The sequence below is a fragment of the Papio anubis genome, chromosome 3 (assembly GCF_008728515.1).
Source record: "Papio anubis isolate 15944 chromosome 3, Panubis1.0, whole genome shotgun sequence".
Lineage (NCBI taxonomy): Eukaryota > Metazoa > Chordata > Mammalia > Primates > Cercopithecidae > Papio > Papio anubis.
The window spans coordinates 25,088,556-25,112,501 of record NC_044978.1 but is presented as its reverse complement, the minus strand read 5'-3'; the positions used below and the strand labels follow the sequence as shown (position 1 = coordinate 25,112,501).

The 23,946-nt window shown below is 35.6% G+C and overlaps 1 protein-coding gene across 1 annotated transcript in view; it reads right to left on the bottom strand.

Moving 5' to 3' along the window:
- Positions 1 to 22,578, bottom strand: part of MARCHF1 (membrane associated ring-CH-type finger 1) — an 820,720-nt gene extending 798,142 nt beyond the window's left edge. The window contains exon 1 of the mRNA XM_017959171.3: positions 22,494 to 22,578. The gene's annotated coding sequence lies outside the window, so the exon portion shown is untranslated. The remainder of the gene's footprint in view (positions 1 to 22,493) is intronic.
- Between the last annotated feature and the right edge of the window lie 1,368 nt (positions 22,579 to 23,946).

Below are 23,946 nucleotides of genomic sequence, written 5' to 3'. Positions count from 1 at the left end.
AAATCGGATGTCATTCCATTATGGGCCTTACCAAAGACCTGCAGTATCTACTGAAACTGCTGTTTATCTAGAAACAGAACAGTTTCCTGGCCCCTCCACCTTCTCATCTAGACTCTGCCTCTGTGGTTTTTCTCTCATTTTTGTATATATTCATGCAACTCTGAGCTTCGCCTGTCTTTTACTACCACTGTAGAAAGCTGTTTTTGATATGAGTGATAAAGTATGCCAAAAGAATCCTTCACTATGAGAATTTATTGTAGCATAATCAATATACTACATGCTTTTCTGAGGTTTTCATTTTAAACATGTACACTTTTAAATGATAACTTACTAAGGAAGGACTTAATAAATGTGTAAGTATACAAACTTCTGGAATAGATTTTGAAATTACATTTATAACACTGTACCATAATGACCATAGAGCACATGATTTAATTTACATTTCATTTACAGAAATGAATGCAAACCATTTTAATCATGTATTTCTATCTAGCTGGCCCAAGTATTACAAATCGAGTGTTTGGGGATACACTTAAGCTACAAATTATGTATTTGTAGATTTCAAGGTTGACTCTTCATATTTTTCCCTTAGTAGACACCAAATTGTTTTATCAACAAAAAATGTAGTTTAAATTTAAGTATGACTGGGGTATGGGAGTAAGAGATGTAGTAAGTGAACAAATAAAGAAACTGGCTTGTATAGAAAATATTTTCTATAATGATTAATATCACTATAGACATTTGTGTGTGATTATATCTAAGACAGGGACACATACTTTAAAAAAATTAATCTTTCAAACTTGTGAATAATTCTGTTTTGTTTTAAAATGTCCAACTTTCTATTACTTGTACTGTTAGAGGGAAATAGTGATGTATCCCAAACCAGAAAAATCTAGATGATGAACAATGATTTTTATTAGTGAAAATGTCTGGGAGACATGAGTGCAGGGGGTACATGATTATGTGGGTGAAGATCAGGGCCATACAGGGAGCTAGAGGAAGCTCTGCCTTGACTAGGGGCCTTGTACCCCATTTACTGACACACAGATGCCCAAGGCTAACTGGACTAGAAACTAGCCACGCTTTACTATCAAGAAGTGGTCAGGAATTTTCTCTCATAAAACAAACTCATCACTGAGGTTCAAATGGTACACACTTTTGTTACTAGCTAAAATTTAAATAGTGATCTATGACTTAGACAAGCGAAGAAAATAACCAATACAAAATCACAAGGAATTTGCATAACAATTTTTAACATAATTTAGTGAGGGACAAAAACATAAATTTTTGCCATGGCTAGAAAACTCATTTACAAATAGTATCATCTATAAATAGTTGTTCCTCTGTTCCAATTTCTCATTTTGATATTTTATGATGATCCTCCTAAACTGCCTTATTTGTCTTTCAATTGTTTTTCTGGAAAACTATTTCTCTGTAATATATAATTGTTAAGATCATTTCTCACAATGTCTAAAAAAATACTAATTAGAATACATAAGCTCTTGTTGCATACATAATTGCCATAGTCTGCAACAATCTAACAACCCAGAAGGTAAAAGGCTTATTAACAATAAACCCACAAGAAAACAATTTAGTATACCTAAAACGTACATATGTTCTACTCTGTTTCAAACTTCAACACGGCAGACTTTTATAGAATCAATAAATGGTATAAGAAAAGATATATCCATAGGATATAAAATAAAAATGTATAATTACAGACTGAATCTGAGAAAAAAAAAAATAAGGGCAGAAACTGGGTAGACTAAGAAAGGCCAATTTTCTTTCTCTGAAGAAGTAAGAAAATGTGAATATTTAAATATTTAACCAACAGTTGAAACCAAACTATAAACTCCTTCTTATCTTTGTGAGAGAATTCCAGGGTACCAAAACTGTAACTGGCAGATTTTCTCTGAATAGCTAGAAATAGAACAGAGGCCACTAGAGATGTGGATAGTGTCAATTGACTAAAAGGCATCCACAGGACCCTACGAGTAGAAAAGCCAAAAAAGTTCATCCAGATAGCTCCTGGCCATACATTGTTTTGGGGAAAAAGAACAAAACAGAAATAGGGCTACTCAAGAAGTAAAGAGTTTAAGGGGATCAACTGTTTCCTTCTGAACCAGCAAATCTGCTGTAAACAAAACTGTCATTCAATGTAAATGCCCTGCATTGTATTACTTAACATTACATTATTAACAAGAGTTGTGTGTGTGTGTGTGTGTGTGAGAATGTGTGTTTTCTTACATACTATGGATCTACATCACATGCCACCTCATTAGTTCTCCTATTGAGTAGAGAATATAGGGGTCTTCTGGTGTTATCAGTAATGTACAAATCAGCAAGCACAATGATAGGGCTTCTAATACAAAAGAATGCTTTCCTTTGTATTAGAAACTCTAATCATAATAAAAATATACAAAAAGAATGAATATTTTCCTTTTGTAACAATTTTCTGTGGTTCATTATTTAGATTTTATCTTTATTGTATTGTATAAACCTCTAGAAAAATTAGGAAATGTAGCCGTCTTGTTTATCAAAGGAGGGAAGGGAGAGACCAGACACCTTAAATCAAAAATTAGAAATGATTTTAGAACAACCGTTTTTAATCATCTTTAGTCAGAGAAAAATTCTAGTATTTCTTGAAAACAATATGTTTGTGCACTAGACCATTTCATTTGGATTACAGACAGACTATGTGCAAGTTCATATAGTCAGTAAAAACGTGAGTAAAGGACTAAAGGTTCCTACCACAGCCCTCGAATATCTGATTTATTTCTGAAATTTAGAGATCACTTCTGAATTTAGCAAATCTTAAAAATACATTCATTTTGTGAGCTGTAATGGTAAAGTAAGCATCTGAACCAAGATACAAATAAAAACCATTATCTATCACAAAAGAAATTGTTTAACTCTACATTTTAATGACGAATCTACTCATTTATTTTTATGCTCACATTTCACATTGAACATACCTTTTACAACTCTCCATATTCAATTTGCCACCCCCTTGTTCTGATTTTTCTTCATTTTAATGTTTCCTTGAGAGGTTTCCCATTTATTCTTAGAGTTAAATTTTTCAATTTCAAATTTTTTTAATGTCTCTGTAACCTTGTCTTGAACAATTTTCCTTTTTTTTTTTTAATAAAAATTCCTTCTTTTCTCTTAATCCTTGTATTCACCGTTTGATGTAGGTAGTTTAACCCATGTGGGGTTTTTCTTTCACATATTTCCCTCACCATTTTTTCCTTTATCTTTTCTAGCCATTTTTTATTTTTGTAATTCTATAACCTGTAGAGTCTCTATTTATCTTTTCACAGCTGTTCCTCAGGGCAGAGTAACACACAAAATGTTCAATAAAATCATTCAGTTAATGAAACCCAATAAAACTGAAGATTCATACCACAAAATTTAGAACATATGAAAGGTATTTTTTATCCCTCAAAATTGATAATTATGGAATTATTATTAAAAAGGAAGTGGAGTTGACATTCGGTTAACCAGACTGATTACTATGTCTTTGTTACTCCCTGCAACAAATAGAGTAACAGATTCTTGGACTGCATGCAATCACTGATACTTCCTAAATGTATAAAATAATTGCACCTTAAAAAAAAGAAATGCCTTAGAAATGCTCACATGAGAAATATCTATCTGGACTCATATAAAAAGTGAATTAGAGAAAAATGCAAGTATTTAGTGAAAAAAAGCTTGATTCAGATTGGTTTTCACGATGCATCATTTCCGTTCTAATTCCATTCGACTGTTTTAAATTTTATTTGGCATTAACAAGACTTTGCTTCCTTAAGTAGAAATTGATACATGTTGGCTAGATCTTTCTTGTTTCATAAGACAGAGAAAAATCATAAGGTAACAGAAAATAAACATAACTGTAGATTGTCTTAAGAAAAACCAAGCTTCTACTTAATCTCCGAAAAACAAAATTTAGCACAGATGTGAAGGAAAATAAATGATAACTATAATAAGAACAGTTAACAATGACTAAACACTTATGTATCAGGCCTTTGTAAGCACTAGTTTATTTAATATAGCAATCTCATTTACTTAGATATTATCATTCATACTTTACCAATGAGAAATTTGAGGATTAGAAGAATTAAACTATGTCCCCAATGTCAGAGGCTAATGAAAAGTTGAACTAGATTTGAACTCCTGTTTGCTGATTTCAGTTTGTGCATCAAATCATCACATTTTGACAGGTCTCATTAACTAGGGAAAATCTTTCTATTAACAAGTATATACTCTAATATTATTTTGTATGAATGTTATGAAAGACTTTGAGAAGAAAAATATAAGGCGTCTAATCTTGATCTCCCCCTCCTCCTGTCCTTCACTTCATCATGATGCCTTCCCAGGATCCTAAAGTTTTGATCACCTCTCTCCCCTCTGAAACGCACACGTTGCATACATTTGTTTTGAACAAGAAGTTGTAAGATTCTCTGTGTATTTTCTATTGTTATAATAATTTGGCAAATTATTACCAGAAAAAAAAAGATGATATCATAAATAGAACTATGAATATAAAATCAGAAAAGTTGTGTTAAAATCCTGACAATATTTAATGGGACAAAATCATTAACCTTCCAATATAAGTTTCTCATTCAAGGGCATATAAATAATACTTCTGCATATTTCATGGGGCTTGTCCATTCCAATAAACAGACCAATGGGCATACACATAGCAATGAATTGTGGCTAGGCTATGCAGATACAAACATAGTCCTGGCTCTTACAAAGCTTATACTCCAGGAGAAGGGCCAGCATAGAAAAGACTGTAGTGATAACTGAATTGAATAATGTATGTGCATATAATCTTTTGTAAAATTAAAGAATAATATAAATATAAGTTAATATTGTATTATTTTCTTTTTCTGTGTTGCATACATTCAAGTTCCTAGGAGGCAGTGGCTTGTCTTATACTGGCAGGTTAAGACCCTGACCCTTCTACATAGACATACAACAAATACTATAATTTTTAAAGCATTTTGTTGAAAATATGATTTAACAATATTAAATATATTTTTTGAAAAAGGAAAAATATCAGCATAATTTTATCATTTTGACAAAACTGTTGCATTTTTCCCTCATTTTTTCCAGTGAGCTATATAATTTTATTTATTGTATATGCATTTTAGTATGTTTCAGCATATTAAATTTTTATATTATACCATTTTTTATTATAAAAGTTTTATACATGTTTATTTATATGTACCTGTTACCTACATTTACAGTAAAAATTAGGGTAATTTTCTTATTTCTACGTGTTTCAGAACAGTTTAATTCAAAATAATTTACTCATTATTTATGTCATTACTAAATACCAACCTCAGAGCATTTTTACCTTAATTCAAACCACTGCAATATTGCAAATTTGCATCATTTAGTTCATAACACAAGGCCTAAGTTTCTTCCATTCTTTTAAGTACAGTGTAGTTACCAAAGGGAGAAAATCTTGTTACAAAAGTGACATGTGTTCAGAGGGCCCAAGCACCAGAGAGAGGGAATTTTTTCATAGAAACCACTACCATACAAGTATAGTCATATTTCAAATATTGACAGACTTGCCTACTCATGTCCAAATTTCTCCTTATTACATTTTCTTAGCTTGTAATGGGCACTTCCAGAAAAAATACTAAATAGTAATGGTGATCATGGAGAGTCTTCTATTATTCCTAATCTTATACAGACAGCATACTGAAATTGTTACTCTAAGCATCAGGTTAAATATGTATTTATCCATGCTAAGGAAAATTCCTTCTATTGCTTTACTAATGTGTTTAAATCAGAAATGTATTTGTATATTATCAAAAATCACTTGAACATCTATTGAAAATATCTAGTAATATATACCCTTAAAATATTAATTGGATGAAATATATTAATAGGTCTTCTAAAGTTAGAAAGTTATTCCAAGAAATAACTTCGTTTTTATCCTTTATTGTTTTAATATAGTTCCATATTCCTTTTCTTGATATTTTCTCTGGAATTTTGACACCAATATTCACTTGGTAGGAATGACTTAGATTTAAAGTTCTTCCTTTTCCCCTTCTTTTTTACTTTTATTTTCTTTTTCTATTTTTCTACAACATTTGTGTTTACATTATGCATATTTCTTAAAAATTAGAATGTTTTTATTTTTCAGTATTCTAAAACAATTGAAATTGAAATTTCATTATCTTTTCTTAAAGTTTTAAATAAATTCACCTGTGAAATTGCATGAGTCCAGTGCAGGAAGATGTAAATTAACCTTCTTAGAGTCATTTTGCTTTTGTTTAGTATCTTTTGTATCTCCATCATCTCTTAAGTCCAATATTCAAACACTATATGTATATCAAAATTTGGCGACATAGCTAAATTAGTATATAGTGTGAAAATACACCCCTTGAAGTACACATCAGAAAAGATAAAAATGTTAATGAGCTAAGAATTCAACACCAAAAAAAGTAAAAAAAAGACAATAAAAGATTAAACCCAAGAAATTAGAAAGCAGAAAAAAATCAGTGAATGAACTAGAAAAAAAAATACAAAGAAATGGTTTTCTTTAAAAAACCGATTTTTCTTATACATGTTTAAAAAACAGCCAAATCCTAGATGAAAAAAATCTTTGGTAATAAAAATAATATCATATAATTCTAGATGAATTCGAGATTTTTTTTAAACCTAAAGATATATTATGTGGAATAATTTAAGAACAAATGAAAAATGAAATAATTTTCTTAAAAAACATAATAAAAATATAATTCAAAATAAATAGAAAACATCAGGAGACTTATAATGATTATTATCTTGAATTAGTAACTTAAAATGCACTAATACTAGAAAGTTTTATAGGCACGTGTTGCTGAACATTCAAGAAAAAGGTATCTCTCCAATCACACAAGTTTTCCATGGAAAAATTCACTTTTATAGCTAATATAACCTTATTATCAAAGCTAGACAACACAAAAAAGGAAAAATACGAGATTTCATTTCTTGATACAGCTACAACAATCCTAAAAAATACATTTCAAACCAAATTCAGCAATATGTGCACATAATGACCAACCAGGATTTATCCTAAATATGCAGAGACTGTTTATTATTAGAAATTCACCATATGAACAGATTAGAAGCTAAAAAATTATATTCATAACACTTGAACATCAGCTCACAAGAAAATAAATATGACTTCCACAGTAAGGAGAAAAAGAAACCTATTTAAATTGTGAAATATTAGAAGTTGTTTACTTTAAAGCAAGGAAAAGGCTATGAAACCAACCTTGCAACCTTACTGCAGGTTGGGGTCTCTACAAGCAGATGCTGTGAACAGTCATGGTACAAAATGTCTGTTAGACACGGACACTTTAGAAAGCACAGGAGTTCTGACTGGACAGCAGGAGAAGCTGAACTGTGCTGCAGGCTAGCAAAGTCTCATTCCATCCATCCAGAGCAAGGGTCCATCAGAGTTGTCCTATGACTGAACGTTTATATCAGCTCCCTCTCTCTGAGGTAAGTGGGCTGCTCCAGGGATGAGGGGGGTGGTTTAACCAGGGTCTAGGTGGCTCTTGGCAGCTGAGACAGACCCAGAGAGGCTCACAGCCAGAACCTTCCCACAGAAAGCATTCCCTTCAGCTGGGCAACAATCCTTGAAGGGGGATTGGGTGGTTCTCTGTGTCTACATTAATCCCTTTACTACAACTTTGTATATGAGTTCCCACAACTGTGCTATGGACAGAAAAATAGGCATAAAGATTTCAAAAGATAAGACAATTTCAAAATTGGACACCATGATTTCAAGAGCATCAAAGTGAACACACGAGTTCCAATCCTGCACCTGCCACTTACTAACTCTATGGTTTTCGTCAGATTGGTTCATATTTCTGTGGTTAGATTTTCTTATATAGTATATGAAATAGTAATAACTGCCAACTGCATGCTGTATTGCCTTTATCAAGTTGCTATAATCACTGTACCTCTGGGAACCCTTCTTCGAAAAAAAGTACATATATACATATGTACATATGTACTTACATACTAATATATGTACTTACATACGTACTTATGTACTATAAGGTACCTATAAAGTACTAATGTTCTCTAATGTACTTATGTACTATAATAGTACCTCTACCATAAGATTGATTTGAAGATTAAATAAACTACCCCATTTAAAGCATGTCTTTCAAAAAGTAAGTTCTAAATGTTATACACACACAACATGATTATCTATCTAGCCTATACAATAGAACCTCAAAAGCAAACTGTGAGAAGAAATCAAATAGTTTAGTAAGGTTGCTGGATGAAAAATCAAGATGTAAAAATCAATACGCATCACCAATAAACATTTAGAACATGTATCTTTTTAAATATTTTATTCATAATTACAACAAAAACAATAATAATCCTGGGAATAAATCTCAAAAACCTAAGCAAGATTTTCACAGAAGACATTAATTATATCATCATTGCAGCACATTCAAGAAGAGTTAGATAAATGGAGTTATGTAACAAATATATGGACAGGAAACTTCTATCATAAAAATGACAGCTGTCTCAAATTGAATAATAAACCTAATTCCTTCCAGTCTCAACAGAGTATATGTCAGAAGCCTTGGAGGAAAGAGATATCACATCCAAAGGGACTAAGACAGAAATGTGGTCAGGGTGAAAAGAAGAAAGTAATTATGTCTACCACCCCTACTACAACCACCACAACCTCTCAGGCCTGCTGGGGGAAAGGGAAGAAACAGTATTATGGAAATCCAAATTGAACTGGAACTTTGAAATAGAGGAGCCGTGGCCATCATCGTATGCATTCACTTCTACACCTGCTAAGAGGCAGCGAGGGACCAGAGGAATGAATTCCCTTACCATTCTCTCTCACCACAGTCTCCTGGTAGTGTCTCACATTAGCCAAATCCAACTAGAAGTTAGAAGCCAAAGAAGTACAGGAGTTGCAGCTCCATGGAGAAAGGCTCTAAATAAGCAACGAAAGAATATCGATCACATAGACTACTTCATGGAATTTAAAAAGCAAATTCTGGCTGGGCACAGTGGCTCATGCCTGCAATCCCAGCACTTTGGGAAGCCGAGGCGAGCAGACCACCTGAGGTCAGGAGTTGGAGACCAGCTTGGCCAACGTGGCAAAACTCGGTCTTTACTAAAATACAAAATTAGTCGGGCGTGATAGCGTGCCCCTGTAGTCCCAGGTACTTGGGAGACTGACACAGGAGAATCTCTTGAGCCCAGGAGGTGGAGGTTGCATTGAGCAGAGATCTTGCCACTACCCTGTAGCCTGGGCGACAGTGTGAGACTCCATCTCAAAAATTAATAAATAAATAAATAATATAAATATAAAAAGCAGACTCTAAGAAAAAATGGCAAAGTTTGTGAGAACAGCCAAGAAAATTTTAAAAAATGAGAATGAGGAGAATTCATCTTAATAAAGTTGGTGTGTAATGTTAAAAAGATTGAAGAATCAAGTATTAAATTGGAAAAGGATTAGACAAATCAATGGAACATAATAGAGAACCAAGAACGAGATATAAATATATGTCACCTAGATATGCCAGAGTTAGCCTCACAAATCAGTAGGAAAAATTAAACTGGAACAATTGGCTGTACATTTTGTGGTGGGGGGATAGGTTAATCCCTATTTCCATAACAACCACAAAAATGAAATCCAACTGGGCCAAAGACCATAATGCTCAACATGTTAAAGCTTTAGTAGAAAACTGAGTGAAGATTTTTACAATCTCTAAGTAAGAAAAGACTACTTAAACAAGAAATACTAAATTTGTAAAGGAAAAGAATGATAAAGCTGAACATAATAAAATTTCAAAATCTCTATACAAAAAGACATAGTAACATAACTTAAAAACAAGGGACAGAATGCAAGAAAATATTTCAATGCATGTAAATGACAAAAAGTTAGTACTTAGAGTAGACAAAAAATCTTAAAAATTCATTTTAAAAATTCAAACCAATGAGGAAAAATTAACAGAATTTAAGACAATCTGCAAAAGAGAAGATTTAAGTGAAGTCTTATATACATGAAAAGATGCTCAATAGCACCAATAAGTGAAAAAATCAATAAGACATTTAAATATATGCATGGAAAACCAAAAATCTGATAATATGTTATACATTACTGATGGACATGTAAATTGCTATAACCAATATGGAAAGATAGACAGATCTGTAAAGATTTGCTGAAGATAGAAACTGCTCTCTTAATACCACTACAACATTTTCACAATTTGATTCTTATTTAAGTACCTATAACTAATTTAGAGAATTACTTTTTGTTTATAATATTTGTAAAAGTGATGTATCATTTATACATTACAATTATCCTTTGTAACTTTTTTCGCTCAAATTATATTTTAAAGCCTCCTCCTGGAGGCTGTGCCAGGAGGATCACTTGAGCCAGGAGGTCGAGGCTGCCAGTGATGGCACCACGGCATTCCAGCCTGGGTGACAGAGGCAGGCCCTTTCTCAAGAAAAATAAATTTAAAAAAAGAAATTATAATTATATTTCACTCAAATGATGATCAATGTTGACATGTGAATTTTAGTTCATTTTAACTTCTGTATAGTATTCAATTGCATCAAAATATCATAATTAATGATTATCTAGAATCTTTAAATTAATGCGAATGACATTGCCATAAATACATGTCTCTTTGGGGCTACATACAAAAAGTTTTTCTAGAAATAAATTGCTGATCACCTCCAGAAATTTAATACTGCACAGTAAGTAGACTGTATTGACGTGAAAAAGACAATAGAGACTCCAAAAAGTTAACACACAGCATATTACATATTTATTGAAATGTTATAGTCTAATATATACTAGCATAAATATATATTTTGGATAAATCTCTGGAAATAAATCAATATTCTTTAATTGGGAGAGAATGGAAGGGGAACATTCACTTTTCAGTCTTAATATTTCTATATTAATTTTTTATAATAAACAGATTTTACTTCAGTTTTACAGCTATAAACCATTGAAAAAAATCCACATTTTGTTATTTTATCCTGTGTTGTGTTTATTATCCTACTATAATATGGTAAAAACACCCTCAGCTATCAGAGTGAATGTTTGTGTTGTACATGACTCATAAACAAATAATTATACAATTAACTTATTTTTGAAATAAAGTTTCCTTTATATTACCATTATTAAAGTGATAGGATCTCAGTACTGAAAATTTTAAAAATATAGGAAGAGAAAAAGGAAAAATAAAACACTCACTACAAAATGATACTAGTCATTAATATTATTTATTCATTAATTGATTCATTTATTTATTTATTCAGTTGGTAGCAGTGGTAGTGGTGGCCACCTTTCCTTAGTTTCTTAAGCAAATAAATCTTCGCGTTTCCTTCGTGTCTAAAAAGTAGCAAGATAACTAAATAAAACTCTACATTTCCTTCATGTCTAAAAAGTAGCAAGATAACTAAAATCTTAAAATGTATAGCATATATCTTATAAAAATGAAACCATGCCTGAGAATTTAAAGAATATGTATATTTGCTTTAATGATGGTATGAACCCATTACTTACTATTTATTAGGGAATTTTCTTACTACCTTTAATCCTCAAAACAACCTTGCTACTGAGAAAATACTATTATCTGCATTTTGCAGATAAGGAAACCGACATTGTAACAGGTTAAGCAATTCAACCAGTGTCATCTCACTACTGAGTGGAGATTTCAACACAGCTGAATATGGCATGGAGTTTGAGCTTCTCCAACTATCACTTGTCTGTCATTCTTCCAACAGAGAAACTGAATCTTCCCATTAAAAATTAATGTGCAAAACTGCTTTATTTGTTTTTGTGTTGTTTTGTTTTCGGTGGTTTTGGGGTTTTTTGTTTGTTTGTTTGTTGTTTGTTTGTTTGCTTGTTTGTTTGAGACGAGTCTCACTCTAACCCAGGCTAGAGTACAGTGGTGCAATCTTGGCTCACTGCAACCTCCACCTCCCAGGTTCAAGCGATTCTCCTGCCTCAGCCCCCCCAGTAGCTGGGATTAAAGGTGTGCACCACCATGCCCAGCTAATTTTTGTATTTTTAGTAGAGATGGGGTTTCACCATGTTGGCCTGGCCTCTGGTGACCTGCCTGCTTCGCCTCCCAAAGCACTAGGATTACAGGCGTGAGCCACCATGCCAGGCCCAAAAATTTTATATAACAAAAAAAAAATCCTAAGGAAATTATGATAATTTTCTGGAATCCAGAAAGATCCACCATAAAAATATTATGTCTCTAAAGGCATGCATCTCCCAGTAGCCATGTGGTGATTACACCACACTCACTGCTAAATAAATAGGAGCCCAAGAGAGAATGAGTAGCTTGTCAGTTCACAGCCCATAATCTGCTGAACTGTTCCCACCATGAAAAAAATGGGAGGTAAAAATGTAGATTACTCATTCATCACCGTGAAAACACACAAAAGTAAAATTTAGCTATATGAACCATGAAACTGTTCTCTGTGTTGTTTATAAAAAGAATTTAGTTCTAATAGTTGATAATCAACAATTTCTTTAAAACAATTTATCAGCATATGTTCTCTCTTACACTGTTTTGAGGGAAATTTTTCAAATAAATTTTCACATTAGGTGTGTTGCCACAGAATATAAATTAGCATGAAACAGAGGATTATTTTCACATCATTTTTTCCTCTACATATAATTTTTTATTACGAATAAATATACACTCAGAAAACTATTTTTTAAATCCACAAGAAAACTAATTAGATTTAACAGAAGTCAACATTTTTAAGTTTTGCTTTAATATTCATCTTTCAATTCAATAATTATTTAAATTGTTATGATAATAATTCAGTCTTATTGTTATTAAAAGTATTGGGGAAATAAAAAAAGCAGGACAAAAAGCTAACTATAGTCCTATGACAACTATTAACAGTTGAAAATTCTTCCTATTTGTAAAATAAACATTTCCTTTATTTTTGACATTACTGGGTAATGTATGTTTAAAAAAATTAAAGCCTTCTGCATCATTTTTAACAATTTCTGAACATTGACAACTATGGCTCATCCTCATAACAAAAGCTATAGAAATAGCATCTATTATCACTTCTGAAGACTCATCTTCTCTACAATGAATGTCATAAGGAACAAGCCAAAAAGTCTCAGACTTTTCCTTTTATATTATACTTGTCACTTAATATCTTAATAATCTGTCAAATTGTCCCCCATCTCTTTAATTCTCTGCCATTGTTCATGGCACAGAATCTTTCTTTCATGTGGTAGTTACTTAATAAATACTTGTTTGTCCATTTATTTAGTAAAGGTTTCTAAAATAAGACTTATTCATGAGGTTAAAAGATTTCATAAAAGATTAAGTTTAAATGTAAGCTATAAATAAACTAAGTTATCTTATTAAAAGGAAAGGTAGCTGGCAAGGACTTATTATATACATTATGCTAAATATTAAAGGGTCATTTCACAGGGTGCCTGGGACATGACTTTGGGTTCCATGTAAACAAAATTGCTAAGGAATATTAAAGGAAATAGAGCTCTAAGTGGAAAATAATTTGTCTCTAATTGATTGAATTTCAAATTTGGGAGAAATTAGCAGAACCAAAATCCAAACTCATGTGAGTATAGAGGCAATTTAACTTCATTAAAAACCTAAATACAAAAGCTGATTCCAGAATGAATAATTAAATGTGACTATGGGCCATGCTTCAGTAACATCTAAGTAACATAAAGACCTTTGTGTGTTACACTATTAAAATAAATCTTGAGGAAAATTTTAATTGAAATGTTATACTTCTAAAAGAAAAAATCTACCCATAATTCTGCCACTCTAAAAATCAATAGATAACTAGCAAAAATACATAAATGTTATAACTATTTAAAAACTACTTAGTTATATGGAACTTCAAAACTTTGGAGGTAGTCCTTAAAGTATCATCACCATGAGCTAGAACAAATACAGTGAGCAATAAATAAATAAATAGCTCATTCTCCTTTCTTTCAACTCTATTTCTTTAGAAGTTCTCTAACTTTAAATGATAATTCAAAATACAAATTTTATTTGATTCAAATGTTCATAACTCTTAATATTTGCTAGGCTGCATATTTGATACAGCATTCTTCGCAGATTCAAACATTTCTTTTTTGCCAGTAGATGGTCTGTATTTGTTAGCACCTTTTTACTTCTCCCCTACTGCATGCACATACACACGCGCACACACCTGCACAATTCATTCCTTAATATGGAAAATATTTTGTGACAGTCCCTTATGTTTGGTACATCTCTTCAGCCCACTTCACACTCCCTCTGACTGTGAGTCTTTCACGCTTCCCCCAACAATAGGAGCTTGAACACACTTCATTTATCCCTTTTATCTTTTCTCTCCACCTAATTAACTCTTCCTTCCTTCAGATGTCAGCTAAATTGTCGCTTCCTCAAGGAGGTTTGTCCAGACCTCCCTGGCTGAGTCAAACTCCCCTCTAATAGGCTTCCCCATTACTGTGCATCTGGCCTTCATTATACTCACTTTGGCGTATGTGCACTGGCTTGTGTGAGTATTTAATTAATTTCATAGAAATAAAAAGCTCCAAAGAGGCAGGAATCATGCCACATTTTTCACTCATCATTACATTACCAGGACCTAGCTGAGTGTTGAGCATAGAGTAGACTGTCAATAAATACATATTAAAGGACAGTAAAAAAGGAAGAAGGAAGAGATGGAAATTAATCATTATGTCAACAGATGACCTCATAGTTACTAGAGAAATTATTTAAATGGTCTCACTTGTGACCTGAAAGATGACAGATTTGTAAATAAAATACCTCTGAAAATACATATTTTGTCTTCTTTCTTATTTTCTCTCATTGTAATGGATGTAGCTTATGATTTAGTCCTGCTTCTTTTTCTTTCTCTTATTCATTTTTCTCTAGAGAAGGAAAGTCATAAATCTTAGGCCAGACTCTCTTCAAAAGCAGAGTCTGAACTAAAAAATTATGTGCAAATAATACAAGGTGATCCCGGAAAGTAGGAGTGAGACACTGGGTAAAGTGAACCAGGGAGAGAGTAAAGGCTAATACAGGTGCATGCAGTTGGGTCACTTCATGGCCGGTTGAGGCTCCTTCTCACCTGGACCTCATGAGGAGCTACAGAGTGCATCTCGGAACTATCCACCCATTCCCACTGACTGCGAGGCTCCATGGTGGTGTTAGCTCCTCCTCACTTCCAGGCTGCATGGACCACGGTCAGAAGCAGGGGGAAAGATAAGATATGCTAGTAAAGTCACAGAGAAGAAAATGAAAGATACTCAGCGCAAGCTTCAGATGGGAAATGGCACAACTGAGTCAAAGGCTGCCTACAATGATTGCCCGAGCCAGAGCCAGAAGCAGATGTGAGGCTGACAGGACATCCGGCAGGGCCCAAAAAGCATGCGATATACTTCATGAGAATCAGATCACTGCTCACCACAGTCAGCCCCAAACAATGAGCCTCAGTGTCAATACCTAATTTATCACTCTCACCAAGCTTCCATTTATCTCCTAATGTGCCTTAGGACACTGAATTGAAGGCAGGCAGAAGAATCTATTTCAGGCATTCTCCGACTTCCAATCATTGTGTCCCAAATAGTCAGTGATTTCTGGAATATGTTATCTGGAATATGTTACCTGGAATATACAATTCACTCAAAAATAACATTACATATAATAGTTCAACATTAGTATCCATCCATCACTAGGCAGACTTAACAAAAATTCTAGGTCAATCCACAAAGCACAGTTAATTTAAATCATATATCTCTAACAATCTACTTCAGGTATAACCTGAATTAACTATATTTCCGTGAACTGGTCTAGAAATACATTCTGAGTTTTATCCATATACCGATAAGAAAAAGATCAACATAGTACTAGCTTGTTAACACTATTATCTGTATATCACAAGAAATCAGTCTCTATCAGTTGCTTTTCAGAGCAACAGTTGGGAAAATAGGACAGTTGTTTCTAAGAAGAGGGAGATTCCAGACTTCACACATTTTTCACTCCATAAATGTAGTGCTTATTTGTAAGTTAGAATGACTCATTAACCACGGAGTTCTTGTGTTCAGAAAGGAGCCTTACTTTTTCATACACACACACACACACACACACATATATATACACACGTGTCTGTGTCTGTACTTTTGGGTGTGTATTAGTCCTAAAAGAAACAAAAGTTTTACCAATTTCTTATGTTGAGTTACCAATGACTTGAATCTATTGGCTATTTCAATCACTGGTCTTAAAGATTTACCTCAAAATTTAAAACATAGACAAACCGTCTGAATATAAAATGGCACATAGTATATTAATGGCTGTTTAACAGAATCTGGCTTCTTTTTATATCACTTTTAAAAATATGTTTGGAGTTAGCTGTATTGCCTAGGAGGCTGTGGGATGGGACTACTGACTCCAATTTTACCACCAAGAAATGATCTTTGATCCCTGTACATCTATGCTTATTATCAGTTAAAAATAATTACCCATTTCAGCTGATGATTTTGGTCAACAATAACTAGAAATGCCAGATATAAGGACAAAATTCTGATAAAACCTGGTGGAGAGCTTCAGAAGAGGTCAAGACTAGAAGCTTCAAGATTCCAGATGGTAGAGGTACCAAAGATGTAAGGTGACTTTTCAGAATGTGTTTTTCCCCCCCGGGATGAAGAGTAGGGGGCAACTGCCAATCTGAAAAGACAGTGAGAGACTAAGAATATGGGCTTTGCCTGAGCAGAGGACCACCGATGTGAGACAAAGAATCTAGCAGAGATTTTGGCAGTCTTGAGGGGCTGGAGAGACAAAATTAGATATGAGGGGCCAAGAGCCCAGTGAGAAATAAAAGGTGTAACACTCAGCTTGACACATACTTGATTTTACCTACATGAGATTTACTAAAGCCTGAAGTTACACATATGTGTGGAGGCTAAGGCACTGAGAAGGAAGCTTCTGGAAAGAAGAGCAGGATTCTCAGGAATCTTGTCCTGGCTTCTGTTGAGGGCCTGTGAATGCACCAGTAGAGGTTTAAGACATCTACGCCTTGGCATCTGGGAGCCCAGAAATCTAACAACTCACGACTCAGCTCAGTCACTGGGTGGATTACAACTATTGGCTATCACCCATCGTCTCTGTCTAGCAGAGGAAATGTTGACACTTTTTTGGAGATGTATAGATCATCTGGAGCCTTTATAAGTTTGTTTTTTCTTTTTTGAGACAGGGTCTCACTCTGTCGACCAGGCTAGAGTGCCGTGGCATGATCTTAGCTCGCTGCAACCTCTGCCTCCCAGGTTCTAGTGATTCTCCTGCCTCAGTCTCCCAAGTAGCTGGGATTACAGGTGCCCGCCACCACACCCTGCTAATTTTTTGTATTTTTAGTAGAGATGGGGTTTCACCATGTTGGCCAGGCTGGTCTCGAACTCCTGACTTCAGGTGATCCACCCACCTCGGCCTCCCAAAGTGCTGGGATTACAGGCAAGAGCCACTGCACCTGGCCGAGTCTTTATAATTTTTACATACAATAACTAAAATTAAGAGTAAAGATATGCTGAAAAGAGGCTTACAGCAATACAGTTGACATTAACAGACTTTAACCTTAGAATAAGTTTAATATGCTCAAAGTCATAGAAGAAAAGATGGAGAAAACAGATAAATTGGAATCTATAGAAAAAATCAAATGTACACTTGGAAATTAAAACAAATAATTACAGTAATAACCTGTGGATGAGCTTGGCAGTATAACAGGCATAGTGTAGAAGAAGGTTAGTAAACTGAAGAGAAGATCAAAAGAATACTCAAACAAGCACAGAGAGAAAAAAAGTAGAAAATAGTAAAACAAGTACAGGGGGCATGTTGGGTACAGAGAAATCATCTATTAAACATGTAACTCAGATCTTAGGAAAAGAAAACAGACACAGTAAAGTAGAGCTATATATAAGAAAATAATAGTCAAGAATTCACCAATAAATTTCACCTGATGAAAGATAACAATCCACAAATTCAAGAAGCTCTGAAAACATGAAGGAGGATAAATCCAAAAAACCTATACCTAGCAATATCATAGAAAACTAAAGAAAATAATGGCAAATGAAAAATCATAAAATCACCCAGAGACAAAGACACATTTACCCTCACAGCAACAATACGACTGACAGGTTTGATGGAAGTGAGAAGTCAAAAGAATAACAAATGTTGGCTGGGCACAGTGGCTTATGCCTGTAATCTCAGCACTTTGGGAGGCTGAAGCGGGCAGATTGCTTGAGTCCAGGAGTTTGAGACCAGCTTGGCCAACATGGTGAAACCCCATCTATGCTCAAAATACAAAAATTAGCCAGGCATGGGTGCTAGTCAGGAGGCTGAGGAACGAGAACCACTTGAGCCTGTGAGGCAGAGGTTTCAGTGAGCAGTGATTGTGCCACTGCACTCCAACCTGGGTAACAGAATGAGGCTCTGTCTCAAAAATAAATAAATAAAAATAGCATGTTGGGAAAAAAAAAAAACCTGCCAAACAAAAATGCTATACTCAGCTTTAAAAATTACATCTATTTAAAAATATTTTCAGACATACAAAAAATGAGTGAATTTGTTGCCAGCACGCTTTCAATAAAAATACATAACCACTAACTTCATAATTTTTATGAATAAATTATAATGAATGAATTGGCAAAAATGCCACAAATTTAACATACCAGATATGCTAAAACCACAATTACTTTTGCAACAACCTAATAAAACAGAAATCACATATTAGATTCACCTCTATCAATTTACTTCTTTAACTGAAACTAATTAGAAATTTAAAAGTGATTAAGTTCACTAATACATAATATTTGTCAGACAGTTCCTCCTATATTTTCCAAGTCATTTTTGTACACTAGTTCATTTGCTATGCACTGTCCCTCATGAGAAAGGCAAGGCAGATATTGTCATCTTTATTTTATGTAAAATGAAACTAATGTTTACAGACTCTGACCCTTGTCCTCAAGTACAAGACAAAGTCAAAAGCAGAACATGTATTTCCTACCACTGTTCATCACTGAAACACTAGGAGGTAGAAATGAATTAATAGTATCATAGGGAAGTCATAAATTGCAAAATGAACCCAATATATAGCAAAGGGATAATCGTGGCTTCAGAGAATTTGTCTCAATTTTTTAAATTTTATTTTTAAAACTACATTAACAGCATTATTTTAACCCTCTAAATATTAGAACATCACGCTCCTAAATATTTTCAGCAACACTATAACCGTTGACTTTCACTGTTGTATTTCCAGAAAAAGTTAGGATGCAAAAACCTTTCAGCCAAGGTTTTACTGACCAATTTCCATATCAAAGGCCTACAGGAAAGTGAAAGCAACAATGTTTTGTGATCCATAAAACATCCTTAAGCAAGAATTTGAATTACACCATGAAAAAGCCCAGAAGACAACGTCCTGATTGAGTTCAAGACACAATTTTGCCTCAAGGAGGGTAAAGGAGTTTTGCTCTATCATAGAGGTCCTAAAGTATCTGTTAAATCACACAACTGGAACAATGAAAGCAAGAGGTCATCAAATAGCATAAACTTATTCTTCACACAGGATATTTCCATGGATACTTCCCAGTGTCCTGACATCACGTTTTTTTCGGTGACCTTGGAACATCACTATTGCCTGCCCTGGGCTTTGTGCAATGGCTTTATTTTTGTCCTATAATACAACTTCCTCCTCTTTCTCACCTTGCCCAGTTAAGAGCCCTTGTGCAACAAAATAGGCAAAGTATTTGTGAAATACATTAAAGAACATTAGAAGAATACTCTCTAGTTCAAGGACACTATTTTACTTCATGTGGTTTTAAAAATAATATTGTACTGGCTATCAAATAAATCAAATTATATCTATTTATAATATGCTTATACATTCTGAGAACTTTTCTCAGTATTCTAGTGGAATGTGGAGTGAAGAATCTGTGTACTTTTGACCTTCTTGAATAAAATATTTTTGAAATAAAATTAAAGATTTCATATATAAAGTATAATCTGTTCTCCTCAATATACATTTTTATTTACTATGTAAAGGAGGTAAAACATCTTATCACTAAAGGTAATATCATTTGCCAAAAACCATGAGCCAAACACCACAGTACCTCCTGTTGATCATTGCCAGCTGACTACCCGATGAGAGTTATACACATATTGTATGTAAATGTAGATTTCTATGTAGCGTACACCCCATCATGTAAGCACGTCAGAAGCTCGTACGTTCACAAGTCTATTTCACAAAGAGCTTTTGCTATTCCAATACTTGAGGAAAGTAGTCAACATGAGCAACAGGTTCCCTAAGAACCTTAAAGTAAAACCCCATACACTTTATTATAAAAACATGGTATAACAAAGTTAGAAAGAAGACTTTGGATAAAGCAGGTGGAGCCTATTGTGACAATTAGTCAAGAAACAATGAAATAAAATATTCTGTATCACAGAAGAAAACGTTGCTGATAACCCCATAAGTCCTAGATTAAAACAAGCTCTTTGCTCATAACATTGGTCTCTCAACATAGCGTGGCATAATCAGCCATATAATTATGCACTTCCCAGGAGAGACAAGCATGTAAAAGCTACAATGAGCTTTTCCAAAATCAAAACTGACACAGCACCTTCTGATAGTCCCACCATTCATATTTAGTAAAGCCTCCCTGTATTATCTCACCCAGTTTCTTTTTTACTTCCACCACATTGATTATTCCAATAATTTTCTATCATATCTGTTCTGAAAAGACTCAAACTTTATCAAAAGACCAATCTCTGAGAAAAATTATTTTAATCCTGTTTTAGAAAAGCTTCATTAGAATCATCTATCTTTAAAGAAAAAAAAAAAAGACCATCTGAAAAAAAATTAGCCTCTTTCAAGAAAAATAAAATAACTCTTTGAATTATCATTGTGATTATAATTACTTTTGGTATATTATACTTTTAGTATAATTATAGTTACTTTCTTATGCCATAGCATTATGTTAGATGCTGAGATACCAAACTTGTATACCAAGAATCTCCTTAATGTTCAAGGATTATTTACATTTAATATACATTAAATTCATAAATTCAAAATGACTATCTAAAGTTTAAACATTTTCGATTATAGCGGATGGCAAAAAAAAAAAAAAAAAAAAAAGAAAGGAACTGAAACCCAAAGTAGCCAACTTTTGCTTCTTTCCTTCTTTTTCACAAGATATTTCTTCTGTAAACACATTGACATTAGAAACAGATGTTCTGATAGGTACCACCGCTTCCTTGTGATCTGAAAATTGAACCTTCTAAACAAGGAATTCATCAATAAAACGTGTGTCCGCCAAGCAAAAGGCCAGGGGGGTGGGTGTTGGCATGTTGACTATATAGCACTTATAGGCGAGACAACTCTAAACTAAGGTACCTGAGCAGGTTCAGAATCTTTTTTCGTTAAACCTACAGAGCTCTATAATAGAAAACATTTTGATCTCAAAAATGTTTAGCAGCAAATCCTTTCTGGAACTACTAAATAACAAAAAGAATTGCCAGGAAAATGTGAGGCTCTCTAACTACATATTGGCCATGCCTCTGACTCCATCCACCTGTCACAAATCTCCAAATTCAGCACTTCAGAAACCAGAGAAAAGAGCGAGAATGAGTCTCCCTAACTTTGCCATTTCCCTCACACCACTTGGGGATAAAACTTGGGCGTCTCTCAGCCTCGACTGGCCACTCCACTTCCTGGAGCTCCAGAAGCTCCCTCGGCACCTGGATAACTGCGACACTCACCCGTGAGCGCAGGACCCTCCTGGCGTCTTAAGTCCCAGCTCTCAGTCCCGCTGGCCGCAGGAACACAATGACATCCCTCGCCCAGGAGGGCGGTTGCAGGGAACCAGAATCGGACCCAACAGTTGCAGTCAACCTGACTCAGGGTTGAGCGCATCAGCGCTAAACCCAAGACAAAGGCTGCCCTGTGTCTTCCGTAGTGAGCGCTCTCCTTTGGTAATCTGTCCCTGTCCCCTTCAAGCCCACCCTGAGAGCGCGTGAGCCTGTGAAGTGGCTGTCATCGATTCCGCGCTTTGCGAGGGGTGCGGCTGGGTGACTAGTACCACGCCGGTGTAAACAGCGTGCAACGCACTGGGGATCCGCCAGAAACGGCGCGCGCGCAGAACGGGCGCAGGGGGCCAATAGTAGCAACTACCCCAGGCAGCGGGCTGGAGCCGCCTCTACTCACCAGAGAGGCGCCTATCGGGCTAGCCCGCCGCCAGCAGGTTGGGTGGCAGCACCCGCCGCGAACCCCCAACCACGCTCCCCAGTGGACCCACCAGGCAAAAGCACCTGCTGCCTGCCCTCCGGGGCTGATGCTGTGCCAAGCCCCGCTCGGGGTCAGGGACAAGCTGCCCAGGACTACCAACCGGAGAGAGGGGACTCCCAGTAAGGCTGATTGAATGAATGATGTTTTCAGTCACTTACCGGCGGAGGGCGAAGTGGCTCAGGCGGCCGCCAGGCTGCGCGCGGCCGGCATCCCGGGGCGCGGGCATTCTCCCATCCTTTGTCAGATGCGGGTGGAGAGCTCCTCCCCAGCTAGCGGACGAGCAGCCGGGTGGCAGGCAGCCCGGCTCTGGCTCCGCTCCCCAGTGCTCTCCCCTCCTCTGCTCCCCCTCCCCTTCTCCGTCCCCCTCTCTGAGCCGGCATTCACTGGGCTCCCATGATGTCATCCGGTGGAAATCTGCCATGCTCAAAGACTGGAATAATCCAGCGCTCACGCGGGGAACGCAGAGCAGGCGGAGGCGGCAGCAGAGCCTCTAGGAGTTCCCAGAACTAGCATCTCCAGGTTAACTGGAGTCAAGGACAGGACAGAGGGGTAGTCTGCGGAAAGGTGGCTCCGAGGGTGTATGTGGGCTGGGTGGGCGCAGTGGGGATGGGGCCGGGGATGAAGAGCCTCTTCTTTGCCGTAGATTCCTAAATCAGTAGTTAGACTGATGGCAGATGCCAAGGGTAAGGAGAAAGTTTTTTCTGGCTGCTTAGTAGTTCAGGTGTCCCATCTCGGTGATGGACACCTACACTGCAGCCAGGATAATAATTAGAACCCCTGGAAACCTCGGAGCCCTAGTCACAATGAGAAAGTTTAGGATGTCTGACCAATGACAGCTTCAGTGATGAGCAGCTAAAGTGAGGGAGAAAGATGTGTACTGTTTACAGGCGGGAGTCTGAGGCAAAACATTAACGAAGGGACCTCGACAATCTACGACCTGAACATGAACCGCTGGTCTGAGGCAAGAAGGCACCAGCAGGAATTCACTCCTAGCCTTAGTACTGACTTCCTGTCCTCCTACCATATGCTAATGGACACTCGAGAAGTGACTCCCTTGTGGCCTCACCCAAAGACTGTCATCAATGATGAAACTATGTAAATCACAAGGTTTATTGAAACTCATAAAAGGTTCAATGCCAAATGTTTTGCTCAAGATTCTATGTAATATCAATAGAAGTTTTATTAGAGGAATAGACAAACAGCCTGAGTATTTTTGAAGATTATGCTGTTTTCATGGAAACAGGCAGATACACCAGATCTGAGATCCAGCCCTACAGCAATCTAGAGCAGTTTCATGTCAAAAACTCTCCTGCTCAGGGACCAGATTTCAATAGCTCATGGTTTGTGCTCTAATCAGTTCAAGCTTCAAGGAGGCTCTTGAGTTCCCAGGATTACCTACCACCTGTCATTCCTGGAAGAGACTAAGCTTGCAGAGAAAAGTACCAGCAGCCAGGGCTGATTAGGCAGTCTTCAGCTAGAGTGCTAGGTGGGAACGTGCAGCCTCTGCCACTGCATTCATCACCATTATCCTTTAGAAGTGTGAAGACTAAGAATAACATTTATTACAAGTGTTGATACGGTTAGAAACTCCTTAATCTTTGTAAATACAAA